Source organism: Hippocampus bargibanti, linkage group LG14 (assembly GCF_051943395.1).
Source record: "Hippocampus bargibanti isolate YZ-2025 linkage group LG14, ASM5194339v1, whole genome shotgun sequence".
Classification (NCBI taxonomy): domain Eukaryota; kingdom Metazoa; phylum Chordata; class Actinopteri; order Syngnathiformes; family Syngnathidae; genus Hippocampus; species Hippocampus bargibanti.
This window is the reverse complement of record NC_142747.1, coordinates 7,669,587-7,681,056: the sequence shown is the minus strand read 5'-3', so window position 1 is coordinate 7,681,056 and position 11,470 is coordinate 7,669,587. Positions and strand designations below refer to the sequence as shown.

The window sequence follows — 11,470 nt, the reverse complement described above, 5'->3', positions numbered from 1 at the left end:
TTGCCTAACCTGTTTTGCCTGAGCAGGCTATTGTATGAACGATCCAAATTGAACCTCACACCACCAGACCGGTTTAATGAAGGATTTTGTTGTTTTATAAGAATCGCCTCTTTTACCCCCCTTTCAAACCATCTATGTTCTTTCGCTAAGATTTTAACCTCATTGTCGTCAAATGAGTGGTTAGTAGCTTTTAGGTGCAAATGTACTGCCGATTGAGGCCCACTAGTATTATCCCTGCGATGTTGATAAAGTCTTTTTTTGAGAATTTGTTGAGTCTCCCCAATGTACTGCTCTTTACAATTTTCATTCTTACAATGTATGGAATAAACTACATTACTTTGTTTTTCATTTGGTAGCCTATCTTTTGGATGCACTAATTTTTGCCTTAACGTGTTTATCGGTTTGAAATAAGTAGGAATTTTATGTTGCCAAAGGACTCTTTGTAATTTTTCAGAAACTCCTGCAATGTACGGTACTGCTACTCCTCTCCTTTTAGAATCTTGAGAATTATTGGTTTCGTTCGCTATTCTTTCTTTCTGACATTTGTTGAATGACCACTGAGGGTACCCACAGTTAGTGAGTGCTCTCCTGATATGTTTTGACTCCTTTTCTCTACCTTCAGTGCTAGTTGGTATTAGTTTAGCCCTATGCTGGAGGGTTCTGATAACTCCTAGTTTATGTTGTAAAGGGTGGTTAGAGTCAAAAAGTAAGTATTGGTCAGTGTGCGTAGCCTTCCTAAAGATTAGCCACTATGGGTGAAACTGGTGAGCCCATAGCACAACCATGGATTTGTTTATAAAATTTTTCCCGAAATTGAATACTACGTATTTTACTACGTATTTTAAAACAGAAGTCTTTAGGAAGGCTACGCACACTGACCAATACTTACTTTTTGACTCTAACCACCCTTTACAACATAAACTAGGAGTTATCAGAACCCTCCAGCATAGGGCTAAACTAATACCAACTAGCACTGAAGGTAGAGAAAAGGAGTCAAAACATATCAGGAGAGCACTCACTAACTGTGGGTACCCTCAGTGGTCATTCAACAAATGTCAGAAAGAAAGAATAGCGAACGAAACCAATAATTCTCAAGATTCTAAAAGGAGAGGAGTAGCAGTACCGTACATTGCAGGAGTTTCTGAAAAATTACAAAGAGTCCTTTGGCAACATAAAATTCCTACTTATTTCAAACCGATAAACACGTTAAGGCAAAAATTAGTGCATCCAAAAGATAGGCTACCAAATGAAAAACAAAGTAATGTAGTTTATTCCATACATTGTAAGAATGAAAATTGTAAAGAGCAGTACATTGGGGAGACTCAACAAATTCTCAAAAAAAGACTTTATCAACATCGCAGGGATAATACTAGTGGGCCTCAATCGGCAGTACATTTGCACCTAAAAGCTACTAACCACTCATTTGACGACAATGAGGTTAAAATCTTAGCGAAAGAACATAGATGGTTTGAAAGGGGGGTAAAAGAGGCGATTCTTATAAAACAACAAAATCCTTCATTAAACCGGTCTGGTGGTGTGAGGTTCAATTTGGATCGTTCATACAATAGCCTGCTCAGGCAAAACAGGTTAGGCAACTTTCGCAATGCTGATGAGGGTCGTTATGCTGATGAGGTGATACCGGGGGGAGTGGGGGTAATAGGCCAATCGTTAGTCAGGAATGTAGGAACAATCAGTGGGGCCACAGGGGGGGGTCCCGCGCCCCCCCCAACCTGAGAGTAGGGACCTATCATAGCTGTGTCCGGCACCACTAGGTCTGGACATTAGGGATATATAAATGGGGCCGATACGACCAGTCAGACTTTAGTTCGCTGACGAAGTCTCCTGGATAGGAGGCGAAACGTCCGAAACCTTCACTTTTGTACAGATGACGGCTGAAGAAACCTTCTCATCGATGGACCACTCCTGTACGACTGAGAGCTTACACAGACGTATCGCCGCAAATTGTATTTCTTTCACCAAGGCATGATTTGAGCAACAGTTCACAAAGGCAGCATGTCGTCCTTAAAGGTTTTTCCGGACTGAAGCTTTACTATGACAACGTGAAGTTCTATGTTCACCGAAGTTTGCTTTACGACAAAACCAGATGAAATAAAAAAAAAATCACTGTCAAGGCATACTTCACCAGAAAAACCCGAGTTCATGTGGGGATCTTCAATCCTCTTCCTCGAGGCCCACGGTCTTGTCTTTTTCCATCTTGCCCTGCTGGAACACACCTTATTCAAATGATCCCGATCGTTCACCAGCATCTGCAGACTTGGCTGATTATCGGATCATTTCAAGCAGGCGTGTTGAAAGCACAGAGAGGGGGAAAACAACCAGCAAAACGGCCCTTGAGGAATCAGATTGAAGACACCTGGGCGAGGTCAACCACCACAAGTTTGTTGAGTTGCTTGACTCAATCGGTAACTTGTTTCTATTCTTTTTTTCGAGTGTTGGATGACATGCATTGTTGGCAGTTGTCCCCCAATTTCGTCCCGTCAAAAAGCAGCATTTGATGCACAGTCTTGACTACTGTGCGCTCCTTCTTCAACACTTCAGTCCAATGAAATGAGTCATTGCTGTGCAAATTTGGTGACAAATGTTCTCTTTTATTGCTGAATTCAGTGGGGTGTGGCAACAAGGATTATATCATACATGGTCATGGATGAAAAAATATATATATTTGCATGAATACCCCCCCAAATAAATAAATAATAAATAAAGAGTGGCCCGCTAGTCGAGTGGTTAGCACATCGACTTCCCAGTGCATTCCCAGGTTTTGAGTTCGAGTCCCGCTCCGGCCTCCCTGTATGGAGCTTGCATATTGTCCCCGGGTCCTCCGATTTCCTCCCACATTCCAAAAACATGCATGGTGGGCTGATTGAACACTCCATTTGTCCCTAGTTGTGAATGTGAGAGTGACTGGTTGTTTGGGTCTGTGTGCTCTGCTGCGTACCCTGGCTGGCAACCAATTTAGGGTGTCCCCCGCCTCGTGCCCAAAGACGGCTGGAATAGGCTCCAGCACCCCACATGACCCAAATCAGGATGAAGCGGTCTGAAGGAAAGAAGGAAGGAAGGAAGGAAGGAATGATGGATGGATGGATGGATGGATGGATGGATGGATGGATGGATGGATGGATGGATGGATGGATGGATGGATGGATGGATGTTATATGAATAAATAAATACATGAATAAATAACTAAATGACTAAATAAATATATAAATAAACAAATTAAAAAATAAATGCCCAAATAAACAGATAAATAAATAAACACACATATGAATAAATAAATGAATAAATAAATAAATAAATAAATAAATAAATAAATAAAAGCTTATTTTCATGGCTATCCTCACACCAAGCATAAATTTAAACATAAAATCATCATTGAATGCCTTTTTGGAAATATATTCCAAATACACTACTGATATTGACAGTAGTATAACATACCACATTTCTCTCCCATCCTTGAAGGAATTTGTCGGGTGCCGTTGGAACGTGTTCGAAAACCTGTGATACAATATCCTGAGGAAGGCAACGTGGCAGGATCATGAATGCCATTTTTCACTCAAACGGATGTTGGCCTTTCCGTCCATTGTTTGACATTGGGAACAACATTATTGACTCTGTTGTTCCTAATTACCGCGTTAGGAAACGCTGCGACAAACAGTGTGTGATGAAAGGTAAGCTTTATACCAGATGACCTCTCTTTTCAGGAGGGTGCGGGGGGACTACATGCGGCCAATTTGAATAAAGTGGTTTTTGCATCAGGAGGTATGGACATGTTTTCTTTCAAAACCTACATTGAGTCAACTAGACTTATTGCATTTCAAAGGCATCCTGTGCAGTTGTCGGACCGCTGATAAAGTCACAAATGAACGCACACAGCTCAGTACAACAAAAGTTTCCCGGCGATTTCCCCGCGTGAAATAGCGACCTTCACAGCCCAATTAAAAAAGGCCGCGCATGGGTGAACTGCCTCTTGTGGATTAGCCACCAGCACCCCTTTGGTGGTACTCTTTAAGGAAGAGACAGGCAGTGTGAAGGAAATTAAGTTACTGAGCTGAGTGGTTTGGAGGCTGAGGGGGGTGGTCATATAAGCAGGAAAAGAGCGTGAAGGGGCCTGCTGATAAACTTGTGTCAATGTTGTTGGAATTCGGTTCGGACATGTCACTTCTGAAAAATTACAAAGAGTCCTTTGGCAACATAAAATTCCTACTTATTTCAAACCGATAAACACGTTAAGGCAAAAATTAGTGCATCCAAAAGATAGGCTACCAAATGAAAAACAAAGTAATGTAGTTTATTCCATACATTGTAAGAATGAAAATTGTAAAGAGCAGTACATTGGGGAGACTCAACAAATTCTCAAAAAAAGACTTTATCAACATCGCAGGGATAATACTAGTGGGCCTCAATCGGCAGTACATTTGCACCTAAAAGCTACTAACCACTCATTTGACGACAATGAGGTTAAAATCTTAGCGAAAGAACATAGATGGTTTGAAAGGGGGGTAAAAGAGGCGATTCTTATAAAACAACAAAATCCTTCATTAAACCGGTCTGGTGGTGTGAGGTTCAATTTGGATCGTTCATACAATAGCCTGCTCAGGCAAAACAGGTTAGGCAACTTTCGCAATGCTGATGAGGGTCGTTATGCTGATGAGGTGATACCGGGGGGAGTGGGGGTAATAGGCCAATCGTTAGTCAGGAATGTAGGAACAATCAGTGGGGCCACAGGGGGGGGTCCCGCGCCCCCCCCAACCTGAGAGTAGGGACCTATCATAGCTGTGTCCGGCACCACTAGGTCTGGACATTAGGGATATATAAATGGGGCCGATACGACCAGTCAGACTTTAGTTCGCTGACGAAGTCTCCTGGATAGGAGGCGAAACGTCCGAAACCTTCACTTTTGTACAGATGACGGCTGAAGAAACCTTCTCATCGATGGACCACTCCTGTACGACTGAGAGCTTACACAGACGTATCGCCGCAAATTGTATTTCTTTCACCAAGGCATGATTTGAGCAACAGTTCACAAAGGCAGCATGTCGTCCTTAAAGGTTTTTCCGGACTGAAGCTTTACTATGACAACGTGAAGTTCTATGTTCACCGAAGTTTGCTTTACGACAAAACCAGATGAAATAAAAAAAAAATCACTGTCAAGGCATACTTCACCAGAAAAACCCGAGTTCATGTGGGGATCTTCAATCCTCTTCCTCGAGGCCCACGGTCTTGTCTTTTTCCATCTTGCCCTGCTGGAACACACCTTATTCAAATGATCCCGATCGTTCACCAGCATCTGCAGACTTGGCTGATTATCGGATCATTTCAAGCAGGCGTGTTGAAAGCACAGAGAGGGGGAAAACAACCAGCAAAACGGCCCTTGAGGAATCAGATTGAAGACACCTGGGCGAGGTCAACCACCACAAGTTTGTTGAGTTGCTTGACTCAATCGGTAACTTGTTTCTATTCTTTTTTTCGAGTGTTGGATGACATGCATTGTTGGCAGTTGTCCCCCAATTTCGTCCCGTCAAAAAGCAGCATTTGATGCACAGTCTTGACTACTGTGCGCTCCTTCTTCAACACTTCAGTCCAATGAAATGAGTCATTGCTGTGCAAATTTGGTGACAAATGTTCTCTTTTATTGCTGAATTCAGTGGGGTGTGGCAACAAGGATTATATCATACATGGTCATGGATGAAAAAATATATATATTTGCATGAATACCCCCCCAAATAAATAAATAATAAATAAAGAGTGGCCCGCTAGTCGAGTGGTTAGCACATCGACTTCCCAGTGCATTCCCAGGTTTTGAGTTCGAGTCCCGCTCCGGCCTCCCTGTATGGAGCTTGCATATTGTCCCCGGGTCCTCCGATTTCCTCCCACATTCCAAAAACATGCATGGTGGGCTGATTGAACACTCCATTTGTCCCTAGTTGTGAATGTGAGAGTGACTGGTTGTTTGGGTCTGTGTGCTCTGCTGCGTACCCTGGCTGGCAACCAATTTAGGGTGTCCCCCGCCTCGTGCCCAAAGACGGCTGGAATAGGCTCCAGCACCCCACATGACCCAAATCAGGATGAAGCGGTCTGAAGGAAAGAAGGAAGGAAGGAAGGAAGGAATGATGGATGGATGGATGGATGGATGGATGGATGGATGGATGGATGGATGGATGGATGGATGGATGGATGGATGGATGGATGTTATATGAATAAATAAATACATGAATAAATAACTAAATGACTAAATAAATATATAAATAAACAAATTAAAAAATAAATGCCCAAATAAACAGATAAATAAATAAACACACATATGAATAAATAAATGAAATAATAAATAAATAAATAAATAAATAAATAAATAAATAAAAGCTTATTTTCATGGCTATCCTCACACCAAGCATAAATTTAAACATAAAATCATCATTGAATGCCTTTTTGGAAATATATTCCAAATACACTACTGATATTGACAGTAGTATAACATACCACATTTCTCTCCCATCCTTGAAGGAATTTGTCGGGTGCCGTTGGAACGTGTTCGAAAACCTGTGATACAATATCCTGAGGAAGGCAACGTGGCAGGATCATGAATGCCATTTTTCACTCAAACGGATGTTGGCCTTTCCGTCCATTGTTTGACATTGGGAACAACATTATTGACTCTGTTGTTCCTAATTACCGCGTTAGGAAACGCTGCGACAAACAGTGTGTGATGAAAGGTAAGCTTTATACCAGATGACCTCTCTTTTCAGGAGGGTGCGGGGGGACTACATGCGGCCAATTTGAATAAAGTGGTTTTTGCATCAGGAGGTATGGACATGTTTTCTTTCAAAACCTACATTGAGTCAACTAGACTTATTGCATTTCAAAGGCATCCTGTGCAGTTGTCGGACCGCTGATAAAGTCACAAATGAACGCACACAGCTCAGTACAACAAAAGTTTCCCGGCGATTTCCCCGCGTGAAATAGCGACCTTCACAGCCCAATTAAAAAAGGCCGCGCATGGGTGAACTGCCTCTTGTGGATTAGCCACCAGCACCCCTTTGGTGGTACTCTTTAAGGAAGAGACAGGCAGTGTGAAGGAAATTAAGTTACTGAGCTGAGTGGTTTGGAGGCTGAGGGGGGTGGTCATATAAGCAGGAAAAGAGCGTGAAGGGGCCTGCTGATATATTTCTTTCACCAAGGCATGATTTGAGCAACAGTTCACAAAGGCAGCATGTCGTCCTTAAAGGTTTTTCCGGACTGAAGCTTTACTATGACAACGTGAAGTTCTATGTTCACCGAAGTTTGCTTTACGACAAAACCAGATGAAATTAAAAAAAATCACTTTCAAGGCATACTTCACCAGAAAAACCCGAGTTCATGTGGGGATCTTCAATCCTCTTCCTCGAGGCCCACGGTCTTGTCTTTTTCCATCTTGCCCTGCTGGAACACACCTTATTCAAATGATCCCGATCGTTCACCAGCATCTGCAGACTTGGCTGATTATCGGATCATTTCAAGCAGGCGTGTTGAAAGCACAGAGAGGGGGAAAACAACCAGCAAAACGGCCCTTGAGGAATCAGATTGAAGACACCTGGGCGAGGTCAACCACCACAAGTTTGTTGAGTTGCTTGACTCAATCGGTAACTTGTTTCTATTCTTTTTTTCGAGTGTTGGATGACATGCATTGTTGGCAGTTGTCCCCCAATTTCGTCCCGTCAAAAAGCAGCATTTGATGCACAGTCTTGACTACTGTGCGCTCCTTCTTCAACACTTCAGTCCAATGAAATGAGTCATTGCTGTGCAAATTTGGTGACAAATGTTCTCTTTTATTGCTGAATTCAGTGGGGTGTGGCAACAAGGATTATATCATACATGGTCATGGATGAAAAAATATATATATTTGCATGAATACCCCCCCAAATAAATAAATAATAAATAAAGAGTGGCCCGCTAGTCGAGTGGTTAGCACATCGACTTCCCAGTGCATTCCCAGGTTTTGAGTTCGAGTCCCGCTCCGGCCTCCCTGTATGGAGCTTGCATATTGTCCCCGGGTCCTGCGATTTCCTCCCACATTCCAAAAACATGCATGGTGGGCTGATTGAACACTCCATTTGTCCCTAGTTGTGAATGTGAGAGTGACTGGTTGTTTGGGTCTGTGTGCTCTGCTGCGTACCCTGGCTGGCAACCAATTTAGGGTGTCCCCCGCCTCGTGCCCAAAGACGGCTGGAATAGGCTCCAGCACCCCACATGACCCAAATCAGGATGAAGCGGTCTGAAGGAAAGAAGGAAGGAAGGAAGGAAGGAAGGAATGATGGATGGATGGATGGATGGATGGATGGATGGATGGATGGATGGATGTTATATGAATAAATAAATACATGAATAAATAACTAAATGACTAAATAAATATATAAATAAACAAATTAAAAAATAAATGCCCAAATAAACAGATAAATAAATAAACACACATATGAATAAATAAATGAATAAATAAATAAATAAATAAATAAATAAATAAATAAATAAATAAATAAAAGCTTATTTTCATGGCTATCCTCACACCAAGCATAAATTTAAACATAAAATCATCATTGAATGCCTTTTTGGAAATATATTCCAAATACACTACTGATATTGACAGTAGTATAACATACCACATTTCTCTCCCATCCTTGAAGGAATTTGTCGGGTGCCGTTGGAACGTGTTCGAAAACCTGTGATACAATATCCTGAGGAAGGCAACGTGGCAGGATCATGAATGCCATTTTTCACTCAAACGGATGTTGGCCTTTCCGTCCATTGTTTGACATTGGGAACAACATTATTGACTCTGTTGTTCCTAATTACCGCGTTAGGAAACGCTGCGACAAACAGTGTGTGATGAAAGGTAAGCTTTATACCAGATGACCTCTCTTTTCAGGAGGGTGCGGGGGGACTACATGCGGCCAATTTGAATAAAGTGGTTTTTGCATCAGGAGGTATGGACATGTTTTCTTTCAAAACCTACATTGAGTCAACTAGACTTATTGCATTTCAAAGGCATCCTGTGCAGTTGTCGGACCGCTGATAAAGTCACAAATGAACGCACACAGCTCAGTACAACAAAAGTTTCCCGGCGATTTCCCCGCGTGAAATAGCGACCTTCACAGCCCAATTAAAAAAGGCCGCGCATGGGTGAACTGCCTCTTGTGGATTAGCCACCAGCACCCCTTTGGTGGTACTCTTTAAGGAAGAGACAGGCAGTGTGAAGGAAATTAAGTTACTGAGCTGAGTGGTTTGGAGGCTGAGGGGGGTGGTCATATAAGCAGGAAAAGAGCGTGAAGGGGCCTGCTGATAAACTTGTGTCAATGTTGTTGGAATTCGGTTCGGACATGTCACCGAGGGGACACACAGATATGAGAAAGTGCATATGAATGCTCGGTGGTCATTACTTTGTATTCAGTTCGTAAACGTTTAGCCTTGAAGGGGGCCACTATGCTTCGGTGTTGCTGTGAGGTGTTGTGATGTATGAACAAGTGAATTGGTCATGATTGTATTGGTCATTTCAGCTCATCCCACTGCAGTGAAACTGTTCTTTCCCCCATACATCCAATTTTTTAAGAACGGCAGCCGTTATTAGCACAAAAATCATCAAGCTTCTGCTAAAACTAGGCTACGTTAGGCCATTTTGCCACACATAATAAAATTGATGACTTGAGGTCGGCCATTATATGGCTGTGACCTTTGGTGTGACCTTCCAGCACTATGTCACTGAGCACACTTACTTGTTGAATACACTGAAGTCACATAGTGTCACGAGTTAGGAAAAGTCACCTAAGATCTCTTAGCTGAGATAGGATAAAAATAAGTCACCAATTGGATATTATGGATAGATAGGATCTTCTTCCTCATCTGTCAGAAAAAGATCCACAGTGAAGCAGTACATTCAATCTTTTTGGCACCCATAAATCTGTTCAACTGACATTAAATAGTTTTCTGATTATAAGGCAAGATATGCATGGATGAACGTTCTCCCCAGAACTTTTTATATCCCACAAGAACAACAGACATTTATTTGGGGTAGATTGGAAATGGTTTAACATCAATTTCAAGGTGGCTGGTTGATGCTGAACAGCAACACTTCCCAGTTTTAAGACATTTATACACTTGTTCAGCCATATTATTCTTTACTTGAGTTGGCCAGGTTAGCCTTTTTTAAGTAAGCATTTGCTGTCGGCCCCGCCTGCACCTGCACAGGTGTTGGTCGTTCCAATCAGTGGCAGTTAAAAGGACTCCCAGCACGACCATTCAGTGTCTGGTTATTGTATGTGTTTGCTTCACCCTGTCAGGTTTGTTTCATCTTGGCAGATTTTTACTCATGGTTTTCTTTGATACTTTGTACTTTGTACTTATTTGGGATCCACAACCATCACCATCTTGCAAACCATGACAGTGTCCATTATTGTCATCTGCATTTATAACCTAATCAGAATCATATACAGAATCAAAATCATCTTTAATGGCCAAGTATGTCGCACACACAAGGAACTAATCTCCAGTAGAAGACGCTGCGCTAGTGTCATCATAAAAATAGACATGACAAATAAATATGAGCGACACGAATAAAGGCTAATCTAATCGAATCGAATTCCTTAATGTAAATGATACCACTCAAGAACAACTTTGAAACGATGTGCAAAGTATCAAGCAGATAGTGGTTTAAGTGAGTACAGAGCTGGAGCGACAATGATTATCGCAGGATGCTGTTTCAAGGCGTTGTGCAAAATAGCAAAGGGCCACTATAGAGTTATATTTGGGTTACTGTTTAAAGAGTTAATGGCTCGGGGGAAGAAGCTGTTTAAATTTCTGCTGGACTTGGTGCGCATGCATTGGTAGCCCTTGCCGGAGGGAAGTAGCTGGAAAAGGTGGTGGGCAGGGTGTGGAGGGTCCAGTAGGATATTCCGCGCTCTTTTCTCGATTCTTGCAGTGTCCAAGTCCTCGAGAGTGGGTAGCCACATTTGACAGTAATGTTATACTTCACTTGACATCTCATTTTCACATTTTTTTTTCTTGAAAATATTTTATTGTTGCTGTTCTTGTTATTTATATTTTAATTGAATATGAAGTTTGAAGATAAAATGTATCAAGTTCGCGAAGCTAGTTATGTGTGTGTTAGTGTGTGTATGTGCGTCCAGCGCTCTCAAAGCCTCTTATTTCACGCCCGAGTGGCCTCAAGCTGCAGACAAGGGGAGGTTTTTCACTCGCTGCTCATTGGCCGCAGCTTCATCATCTCGGAAACATTTTCATTCATACAATCGCCTGCTTCATTGTTGAATCAAAATACCTCGCAAAGAAAGAAAAAATACAGACGCCTTCGTGTGGATGGGACTTAATTACATTAGGAGCGTGAAAGCGAGGTGGAGCACCAACAGGAGGAGGGGTGAAACTTCCTGCGCCGGGGCGGATTCGTCGCTAAAAAGAACAGGTGAGTCGACAA

At 42.2% G+C, this 11,470-nt stretch overlaps 1 protein-coding gene across 2 annotated transcripts in view; it reads left to right on the top strand.

Moving 5' to 3' along the window:
* The first annotated feature begins 11,233 nt into the window (after positions 1–11,233).
* The window catches only part of fli1 (Fli-1 proto-oncogene, ETS transcription factor), a 38,630-nt gene continuing 38,393 nt past the window's right edge, over positions 11,234–11,470 (top strand). The window contains exon 1 of one of the 2 annotated variants that reach the window (XM_089013142.1): positions 11,234–11,458. The gene's annotated coding sequence lies outside the window, so the exon portion shown is untranslated. The remainder of the gene's footprint in view (positions 11,459–11,470) is intronic. The other variant, XM_089013141.1, reaches the window with a different exon arrangement.